Consider the following 11,426-nt stretch of genomic DNA (forward strand, 5'->3'; position numbering starts at 1 on the left):
ACCATGATGGCCACTCCATTTCTTCTGAGGCATTCCTGCCCACAGTAGTAGATATAATGGTTATCTGAGTTAAATTCACCCATTCCAGTCCATTTCAGTTCGCTGTTTCCTACAATGTCGACATTCACTCTTGCCATCTCTTGTTTGACCACTTCCAGTTTGCCTTGATTCATGGACCTGACATTCCAGGTTCCTATGCAATATTGCTCTTTGAGGCATCGGACCTTGCTTCTATCACCAGTCACATCCACAGCTGGGTATTCTTTTTGCTTTGGCTCCATCCCTTCATTCTTTCTGGAGTTATTTCTCCACTGATCTCCAGTAGCATATTGGGCACCTACTGACCTGGGGAGTTTCTCTTTCAGTATCCTATCATTTTGCCTTTTCATACTGTTCATGGGGTTCTCAAGGCAAGAATACTGAAGTGGTTTGCCATTCCCTTCTCCAGTGGACCACATTCTGTCAGATCTCTCCACCATGACCCACCCATCTTGGGTTGCCCCACGGGCATGGCTTAGTTTCATTGAGTTAGACAAGGCTGTGGTCCTAGTGTGATTAGATTGACTAGTTTTCTGTGAGTATGGTTTTAGTGTGTTTGCCCTCTGATGCCGTCTTGCAACACCTACCATCTTACTTGGGTTTCTCTTACCTTGAGCGTGGGGTATCTCTTGACAGCTGCTCCAGCAAAGCGCAGCCATTGCTCCTTACCTTGGACGAGGGGTATCTCCTCACCACCGCCCTTCCTGACCTTCAACGTGGGATAGCTCCTCTAGGCCCTCCTGCGCCCATGAAGCCACGGCTCCTTGGACCTGGGGTTGTTCCTCCCACCCACCACCCTTGGCCTCGGGCGTGGGGGCATGGGGTAGCTCCTCCCGCCCGCCGCCCCTTGCCTGGGGTTTAGGGGCGTGGGGTAGCTCCTCCCGCCTGCCACCCCTGACCCCGGACGCAGGGTAACTCCTCTCGTCACTGCCCCTGACTTCAGACGCTGGGTATCTCCTCTCGGCCACCACCCTCCCCCCCGACCTCGGACACGGGGTAGCTCCTCTCAGCCGTTCCTGCGCCATCGCAGTCTGGTACTCTCGGCCGCTGCCCCTGACCTCGGACGTGGGGTAACTCCTCTTGGCCACCGCCCTTTGGGCATGGGGTCCTCCCGGCTTCTGCCCTGACCTCAGACATGGGGTGGCTCCTCTTGGCCACGCTTAGCGTGCCCATCACAGCCGCCTGCGCTTTAGCACGTGACATCTACCAACCCTAAAATGGACTGGTGCAACACTTTGCACTTTAACTATGGACATCACATGACTTTTAATTTTGATTCTGAATGTTTTGTTCTTGCTGTTTGTTGGGGATTTTCTCCCTGGGACTTGGAAGCGACAAACCTGAAAGAATGACACTCGGACAATCTCTTGCAGGGACTGACAAGTTTATTTCTGCAGTCAAGCTTTTTTATAGAAGCAGAAACAAAGAGCTTAAAGTATACGGCCAGCAGAGCGCATATGGAGTTAACACATAATCAGTAAAAACATTTCAAGGACAGCGTGCTCTAAATGACTCATGGGCTTATCCCACAACCCGCTTTCACAAGTAACATCCCTATTTATTATTAAATCTTGGCACCGAGCATAACCAAAGGCAGGAGATGTTTTTCTGTCCGTGTACAAAGCTGGGTACTTCTGGCCCTTCGCCATTTTCCCAAGGACTTTCTCCTTTTACGGCTATTTTGTACTACTCTTCCCAACATATCCTCCTTTTGTTTTTAAATTAAGCATGGCGGCTGCTAGTTGGACTCCATTGTGGGAGGCACAGAGTCTTGAGTAGAGACTTCTGTATCCTATAAGCAAAGACAAAAAGAGCAGGGTGATTAATACATATATAAAAATATTGCTTCCTGAAAGCCAAGCTCTAGGGTCTAGAGACGATAGGGTTTTGGTTAAAGTATCATAGAATTGAGTGCTATACAATTCTGTAGGTACCCTAACTTGAAAATTAGCAACTTGTTGTTTCAACAAATTGACGTCTAAACTTGAGTTATTTGTGAGATCCTGCAAATGCACCTTAACTTTATTCCAAGGATATTCAGTGCTATTATAGGGCATGTTAGTCAGAAAAAAAATGTAAAATTCCAGTGACAGCGTATACATGTTTGGAAAGTCAATTGTTGCATTTGATCTCCTAAGTAGATAACCACAGTTTGTAACTCATTAATTCCTGTTTGTAATTGCTGATCTATTTGAGCTCGTCGAGTCCACAGATCATGAGAGTCTTTGTGCCAAGCAGTGATAAAATCATGATTTTGTATAGAATTATGTAAAGCCATACCAGACAAAGTTCCTACAGTCACAATGGAGATAAGGCTTAAGATGCCTGCAATAATCCACCCAATGATGCGCTTAGATTGCCTAAGCCCAGTTTTCAACAATACAGAAAGAGATACAGAATCAGTCCAAGGTTCAGTTAAGTTTACGGGAAGCCATAACTCAGATCTTTGTTTAACTAGCGCAATGCTAACATTGTGATATGAAATGGTGTGATTAAGGCAGGTATACAATGCACATGCAGTACAATTGACAATCTTGGCTGGTAAGTCAATATCAAAATGCCCTACAATAAACAAGTACTGAAGGTGAACACATGACTGAACATAGCCAGTACTATTATATAGGAAGGTATAATTAGAAGGACGAAACATACCCACAGTCCCATAAACATTAGCGAAGTGCTCTAAAGCTGCTGGAATTTTCTAAATGTGCCATTGCTCTGGCCCCACAATGGGGACGACAATCCTGGGTCGTGGGGGGTGATAAGCCCCCATTATACCAATTCAGCAATATGTTCTTATCAGTCCAGAAGCTTGTCTTAGAGTTATGAAAGCCTCCAATGCTTGATCTATTAAACCAGTAGCAATTATGATGTTCCTCCTGCTCTTCAGAACAGTTTACATTGCCAGAAACAGCATATCTGGAGTCATAGGAGTTTCAGTACTCTTCAGTGTCTGCTCAGCCTGATGAGTCATGTTTTCACTTGAGCCCATGTCGGGTAAGGATTCAGACGATGGCGTTTCCTCATTGGCTCCTCCAGGGTCATTGACGAGACCCTTCGTGTCAATTTCGTCACTTCCCAAGGGAATCCGGTCTTGGGGTCCCTCTCGGTAATGGACTTGGCGAAGGGTAACCCAGATTTCCTCTCCATCTGCAATGACAAGGCCATAACCCTTGCCTAGGAGTTGTAAGATTCCTGGCAGCCATTGATTAAATTGCTTATAGCATATTGGTATATTGATTTCTAATTTGCTGTTTTTGTCTTCTGCAAAATGTCTATCTGCACCAGTGTCAGAATTATTTTTTGTTAAGTTTAAAAAATTTAGGGAATAAAAAGTTAAAGATAATAATAATTGAGGGTTCACAGGATAAGAAGTGTATCTCATCTTCCATATTCCCCCTTTCTGTTTTAGTAAATGAGTTTTTAGGGTGCAATGGGCTCTTTCAATAATGTCTTGACCCTGAGGATTATAGGGTATTCTTGTAATGTGAGTGGTGTTCCATTCTGATAAAAATGAATGAAACGAATGAGAGGTGACTGTAGGTCCATTGTCTGTTAACAAGACAGAAGGAATCCCCATAATGGGGAAGGTGAGTAAGAGGGCAGAAATGGCGTGTTTATTGGGTTCTGAAGAGATAGGTATTGTCCAGATAAAGTTGGAAAATGTATCTATTGAGACAAAAAGTAAAGAAAATTTTCTTTAAGGAGAGTGAGTGAAGTCAGATTGCTAAAGGGAATTAGGTTGTTGCCCCTGGGGATTAACTCCTGAAATCATAGTTCGTAAGTGCAGAGGGGCGCAGACATCACAGATTTTAATAATATGCCATGTTTCAGTGAGAGGAATATGGTATTTAGAGTGCAATCTGTTAGCATCGGTATGAAGATTAGCATGTTCGTCATTGGCAAATGTAAAAATGGGAGCTATGAGCCTGTCAACAGCATCATTTCTTGTGACCAGAGGGCCAGGTAAACTTGAATGAGCACGTATATGTACAATAAAGAAGGGTTCCATACGTGAGTGAATTAAAGCTTGAGTCTGTGAAAAGAGAGCATATAATTCTTCATCTAGATTGTATAAAAAGGCGGTAACAAAATCATGAAAAAGGGAAGCAAGGTATTTGGAATCAGTATATACGTTGAAGGATAATGGTTGAAGTGACAAAAGAGCATATAAAGCATACAATTCAACTCTTTGTACTGAAGAATAGGTAGTGGGTAATTTCTCTTTGATATCAGGGCCGACAATCTCTGTTACGCTTTTCTTGTTGCCATCAATGAAATAGGTGGGTGCACTGGAAATAGGCTGGGATGCAATGATATTAGTTACAATGAATTTAGTACATTGTAGAAAGTCCTATAATTTTCCTTTCGGTAAATGAAATGAAATAACATTTTGAAAATCCTTTAATGCCATTTGCATGGTCAAGTTATACTGTAAGGCAATTTGCAATTCTTTTTTTGTCAAGGGAACGTGTATTGCATATGGATCAAATCCAGTCAAAGTTTGTACATGGCTTCTTCCTGACACAATTAAGTGCCCCATTTTCTCAATATATGCTACACTTTTTTTAGACTGTTTTGTGTGTAAATATACCCATTCTATTGGGCTCTGTTGAGCTATAATTGCAGTGGGTGAATGTTCAGTGGGGAATATATCTAAAGAAACTGGTTGATCATAATCTAGCCGAGTTGAAAAAGATTGTTGAATGTGTTTCTCCATTAAGGCCAGTTCTTCTTTGGCCTCTTTTGTTAGTTGTCTAGGGCTATTAGGGTCAGGGGGTCCCTTTGAAATTTTAAATAGATTTTGTAAGGCATAGGTGGGGATGCTGACAGATGGCCGCAGCCAATTAATATCTCCTAGCAATTTTTGAAAATCATTCAGTGTGCATAGAAATTGCATAGAAATTTGAGTTTTTTGAGGTTTGATTTTAGATTCTTCCATAACATGTCCTAAATAATTAAAGGGTGCTTTCCATTGAATTTTATCTGGTGCTACAAGCAGGCCATGATTTTGAAGAGTAGTAATAACTTCATTATATAACTGTTGTAAAGAGAGTTCAGATTCCATAGAGAGAAGTATATCATCCATATAATGAATTATAAACGCAGTAGGATACTTGTCTCTAATGGGTTGTAATAAAACAGATATGAGATATTGGCAAATGGTAGGGGAGTTCATCATTCCCTGAGGTAGCACCTTCCATTGGAAATCTTTTAACAGGAGCCATGTGATTTATAGAAGGAATTGAAAAGGCAAAACGTTTTCTATCTTTAGGATGCAAAGGTATAGTAAAAAAGCAGTCTTGCAAGTCAATAATAACTATAGACCATCCTTTTGGTACCATAGAAGGGGAGGGCAATCTGGGTTGTAAGGGCCCCATAGGTAACATGGTATTATTAACATTTCTTAAATCTATCAACATTCGTCATTTTCCTGATTTCTTTTTTATTACAAAAATAGGGGAATTCCATGGGGAAGATGAAGGTTCTATATGAGCTTTTTGTAATTGTTCATTAACTAATTGTGTAAGAGCTGCCAATTTTTCTTTAGTTAAGGGCCATTGAGGTGTCCATACTGGGGTATCAGATTCCCAATCGAGGAGCAGCGTTGTTAACTCAATGGCCCCCATTAAAAAGGTTCATTTAAAGAAATTGTGGCTTTCGTTTGTTCAAGAAAATCCCGTCCCCATAAATTGATTGAGATATTAGTAATATATGGTTTAAGATAAGCTACAATTTGATTAGGGCCCTAGAGACATTACTTTGCCAACAAAGGTTCGTCTATCAAGGCTATGGTTTTTCCTGTGGTCGTGTATGGATGTGAGAGTTGGACTGTGAAGAAGGCTGAGCGCCGAAGAATTGATGCTTTTGAACTGTGGTGTTGGAGAAGACTCTTGAGAGTCCCTTGGACTGCAAGGAGATCCAACCAGTCCATCCTAAAGGAGATCGGTCCTGGGTGTTCTTTGGAAGGAATGATGCTAAAGCTGAAACTCCAGTACTTTGGCCACCTCATGTGAAAAGTTGACTTATTGGAAAAGACTCTGATGCTGGGAGGGATTGGGGGCAGGAGGAGAAGGGGACGACAGAGGATGAGATGGCTGGGTGGCATCGCTGACTCGATGGACGTGAGTCTGATTGAACTCCGGGAGTTGGTGATGGACAGGGAGGCCTGGCGTGCTGTGATTCATGGGGTCGCAGAGTCGGACACGACTGAGCGACTGATCTGATCTGATACATTTGTAAATAGGATGCATTGACAAAAGTTTGTGTGGCATTAGTTTCATTTACTTCTAATAGTCTAGAAGGAGCTATAACCTTATCCCAATCAAGGGGCCATTTTGCATCTCTAATGATTGAAATGTTAGCTCCAGTATCTAACATGCCTGTGAAATTCTTTCCCTGTATGCGTAAAGTAAGCATGGGTTTCCGATGTTCCTTTAATAAGGTAGATAGTGCAGCAGTAAGGTTGGTACTGCCAAAGCCTCCCTGCCGAACTTTATCAGATGCCTTCATTGGTTTGACATATGGTAAAAGTAATAATTGTGCAAAATGTTCCCTTTTTTGTAAGTATACATTTCCCATTTTCACAACATTTACCATAATATGTATTTCCCCTTCATAATCTTCATCCACAACACCGGTCAATACCATTAAACCTCTCATTGTGCAGCTACTACGTCCCAAAATCAGTCCCATTGTCCTGGGTGGAATCGGGCCATAATATCCAGTGGGAATTTTGTGGGGGTTGTATAATTCTATTAGTTCCATATCATAAGGACTAGGTATATCAATGCAAGCATTCTTAGATGTAGCTGCTTGTAGCGTCATAACATTAGGTCCTCCTTTTGTAGTGGGGCTAGAGGACGGCCCCTTTATTAGTTTCCCTGTTGTTTTTGCTGTGCACCGGGGTTCAAGGTGTTTCCATCCTTATCAAATTTAGAATGACATTCATTCAGCCAATGGAACCCCTTTTTACATCTTGGACATATTCCTGGGGGTCTCTTCTTATTAGAAGTAGTATTATTTTTTCTGGCCTGTGTTGACATGTGACATTGCTTTTTCATATGGCTGGGCTTCCCACAGTTAAAACATTTGGCATTAGCAGCTTTTTGTACATTAAAGGTTTCCAATGTTGCCAATTTTGCTCTATGGGAACTAGATCTGATATCCCTATATGCTTTCAAACATTCCACAAGAGAGCCAGTCTCTCAAATTGGTCTAAGCATGGATTGACATTCCTCATTAGCATTTTCAAAAGCAAGTTGTTTTAAAATAATATTTTGTAAAGTCACATCCTTAATAGATTTTTCAATTGCATCCTTTAATTTTCCTATAAATTGAGAATATTCCTCCTCATGTCCTTGAATATTCTTAACAAATGAACCATAAGAGTTAGTGCTATCAACCTTTGCTTATGCCCTGCAGGCAGTTTCTTTAATGAAATGTAACATCTGAGGGGTAATATTAGCTAACTGCACAATCATATCGGCCATGGCTCTTGTTCCAGTGAGTATATCATAGGTTAAATTGGCAGGGTTACCATGAGATTGCTTGTCAATCATCAGCTGTCGGGCCTCATCATTAACCCACATTTGCCATTGCAGTAATTGTTGAGGATTTAAAACCATCTTTGCTACTTGAAAAAAAATCATATGGCATCCAACGGTCAGCCCATCCTCTGAGAAATTCTATACAGTAAGGAGAAGTAGGTCCATACAGAGTGCATGCTTTCTTAAAGCTAGACAACATGCCAAAATCTAGATTAGCCCAAGTATTTTGGTCTTGGGCAGGTTGATTAAATTGCATTGGGAAAGCGAAAGCACAAGCAGGCATCTCCCGAGGAGGAGTGAAATGATTAGTATGAGCAAAGTTAGCAATTGCTGTTACAGGTGGAGCAGAAGGAAAAACCTTAGATTTGGGCTGTCCGTTGAATGAAATGACCTCCGTTCCAAGTGGCTTCAGTTTTGACATATCCTGTATATATATGTCTCTAAGTTGTTTTTCTAAGGATTGTGTCTGATTGAGCATAACATTCTTATATTTCAAAGCACCTTGCATATCTTGTTCCTTATGCTCATATTCATGTAAAGATTGAATAGTTTTTACTTCCAAATCATTATATTTCAAAGCACCTTGCATATCTTGTTCCTTATGCTCATATTCATGTAAAGATTGAATAGTTTTTACTTCCAAATCAATGTATGTCTTTCAATTTGTTCTATGATAGCCCGTATGAGTGACCATGTAACCCTTGCCGACATGCTCGCAAAACATTATTTTTAACCCTTTTCTATATGTCTAGATTGAGTGTCCCCTCTTCTGGGAACCATGAATTGTTCCAGTAAAATATGATAGCAGTCGTTCAACTGATCTCTTGAAACATTAACACCGTTTTGTTTCAAAAAATGATGCATTATAGAAATGAAAGGAATTTTACTGCTATGTTGTCCCATCCTACTTACCTCTTTCTGCAGGGGCTCATCGCTTTGTTCAGCCTTCTTTTCAAGTCCCTGTTCATGGCGCCACTTGTTGGGGATTTTCTCCCCTGGACTTGGAAGCAACGAACCTGAAAGAATGACACTCGGACAGTCTCTTGCAAGGACTGACAAGTTTATTTCTGCAGTCAAGCTTTTTTATAGAAGCAGAAACAAAGAGCTTAAAGTATACGGCCAGCAGAGTGCATACGGAGTTAACACATAATCAGTAAAAACATTTCAAGGACAGCGCGCTCTAAATGACTCATGGGCTTATCCCACAACCCGCTTTCACAAGTAACATCCCTATTTATTATTAAATCTTGGCACCGAGCATAACCAAAGGCAGGAGATGTTTTTCTGTCCATGTACAAAGCCAGGTATTTCTGGCCCTTCACCATTTTCCCAAGGACTTTCTCCTTTTATGGCTATTTTGTACTACGCTTCCCAACACAGCTCCCTGCATCTGTAACTGTATAACTGAATTTGTTTCTAGCCGCATGAAAGCTTTTAAGTTACAAATGGTTGCTCAAACTCCTGCTACTGCTGTAGCTTCCTCCAACTACTATTTGGGGCCCCTGGATCAGATATCCTCAATATGAGGATTAGGAGAATATGTTGCCTCACCAATTTAGGGACAACGCCCCTTGTCAGCTCGGAAGCAGTTATGGAACGAGAACGACGCCCCTTTTCCCTAGGCAACATAATTATCCTAAAAGATAAGGGGGGAATGAGAGAGTAATTTCCTAGGCAGGTTGATAAGGAGTCTAGGGGTCCCCAAGGAGAGAGGGGTCTGGAATTCTCAAGGAGGAAGAAAGGACAAACTTTTTTTTCCTTCTCTACATTCCTTAGGATTATATAACAATAATGTATCCTGCCTGAGGACAGTCTCTGGATTAAACCTTCTGGCTAATTCTGTTACCCTAAAATGTAAATTATGGGAGTAGGTCTGGTGAGGTATTTACAACCTCCAGACATTCTTTGGATTCGTTGGAGAGTATATAACTTCATTGCTAACACTAGCAAGTGGGTACTCTTTCGGCCCCCTTCTGATGTCTATGTCAGAAGATTTCTCTATCTCCTTTATACTTTAATAAAACTTTATTACACAAAAGCTCTGAGCGATCAAGCCTCGTCCCTGGCCCCGGATTGAATTCTTCTCCTCCGGGGGCCAAGAATCCCGGTGTCTTCGTGTGATTCAACAACAACCTTTCAACACCTGAATGGGCTCCCCACTTTCTTCAATTTCAGCCTGAATTTGGCAATAAGCAGGTCATGATATGAGCCACAGTCAGCTCCCAGTCTTTTTTTTTTTTGCTGACTGTAAAGAGTTTCTCCATCTTTGGCTGCAAAGAATATAATCAATCTGATTTCGGTGTTCACCTTAGTATTAAAGTCACTAGCTATTCTGACTTCTTGGATGTAGTTTTACCTGTTTATGTATATCATCTAGAATTGTGCCTAACCTAGAAGGCAATCTACAGCTGCAAATTTGAGTTATGGCATTTTATGTAGCATTCTCTCACTTCAGTTTCAAATCTGCTGATATTGACAAGCCAATACTAGTCTCATGCCCCATGAGAGACTCTCCCCAAGGAGAGTCTTGGGAAATAACAGTTCATTCAGAACAGAGTTTGAGAGGACCTGAACATAAGACTAAAGATTTCAACTTTGGGAAAGCAGCTTTTGAGCATGAAAATAGTCATCAGAACTGTAGTTTATGAATATTAGATTAAAACTGTGTTGGAATCAGAAAAATGAATTGGAATCAGCAAGAACAGAGGAGGGGAGGTCAGTTGAAAAAAGTCATATGGCTGAAATTCCATTTATAGCCAAATGTCTTAGTCATCTCATGTTCATTGTATTCATTCCATATAGAAGAAGAAGCTTCTTTAGAAGAACTTGAAGAAGAATTTGACATTCTTGAGGTATAAAAATATGCTATTTATAAACTTAAAGTAAAATTTTAAATCATATATGTTTATTTTCCATTTTCTAATTCTAATGTTTGTCAATAAAATATGTTAGTGACTTTAGAGAATGTCAATTCCATACTTAATGAGAATGCTGTTTATGGTATATATGGACAAAAAGATACTTTAAACTTATTTAGTTTTATCTTTTTTTTTTTTTTTTTTTTGGCAGCAAATATTCAGATGTTTAGCCTGAGATGCCATCCTAAGAGGATGAGATGCCACCCAGCCATCTCATCCTCTGTCGTCCCCTTCTCCTCTTGCCCCCAATCCCTCCCAGCATCAGGGTCTTTTTCAATGAATCATCTCTTCTCATGAGGTGCCAAAGTACTGGAGTTTCAGCTTTAGCATCATTCCTTCCAAAGAAATCCCAGAGCTGATCTCCTTCAGAATGGACAGGTTGGGCCTCCTTGCAGTCCAAGGGACTCTCAAGAGTCTTCTCCAACACCACAGTTCGAAAGCATCAATTCTTCGGCACTCAGTCTTCTTCACAATCCAACTCTCCCAGCCATACATGACCACAGGAAAAACCATAGCCTTGACTAGACGGACCTTTGTTGGCAAAGTAATGTCTCTGCTTTTGAATATGCTATCTAGGTTGGACATAACTCTCCTTCCAAGGAGTAAGCATCTTTTAATTTCATGGCTGCAGTCCCATCTGCAGTGATTTTGGAGTCCCCCAAAAATAAATTCTGACACTGTTTCCCCATCTATTTCCTATGAAGTGATGGGACCATATGCCATGATCTTCGTTTTTTGAATGTTGAGCTTTAAGCCAACTTTTTCATTCTCCACTTTCACTTTCATCAAGAGTCTCTCTAGTTCCTCTTCACTTTCTGCCATAAGGGTGGTGTCATCTGCATATCTGAGGTTCTTGATATTTCTCCTGGCAATCTTGATTCCAGCTTGTGTTGTACAAACTTAGTTACCTGATTTATTA

At 41.0% G+C, this 11,426-nt stretch overlaps 1 long non-coding RNA gene across 1 annotated transcript; it reads right to left on the reverse strand.

Annotated features, from left to right (window-relative positions):
* Window positions 1-1,406: 1,406 nt before the first annotated feature.
* On the reverse strand, window positions 1,407-8,646 carry LOC147378742 (uncharacterized). Its single transcript, XR_015148902.1, has 2 exons — window positions 8,502-8,646; window positions 1,407-1,831 (listed from the first exon to the last, which is right to left on the reverse strand). It is a non-coding gene; the product is annotated as an uncharacterized LOC147378742 (long non-coding RNA).
* Window positions 8,647-11,426: the final 2,780 nt, after the last annotated feature.

Source organism: Bos grunniens, chromosome 2 (genome assembly GCF_055505025.1).
Source record: "Bos grunniens cultivar Pamir isolate PY7600 chromosome 2, Bosgru_T2T1.0, whole genome shotgun sequence".
In the NCBI taxonomy this organism is placed as follows: domain Eukaryota; kingdom Metazoa; phylum Chordata; class Mammalia; order Artiodactyla; family Bovidae; genus Bos; species Bos grunniens.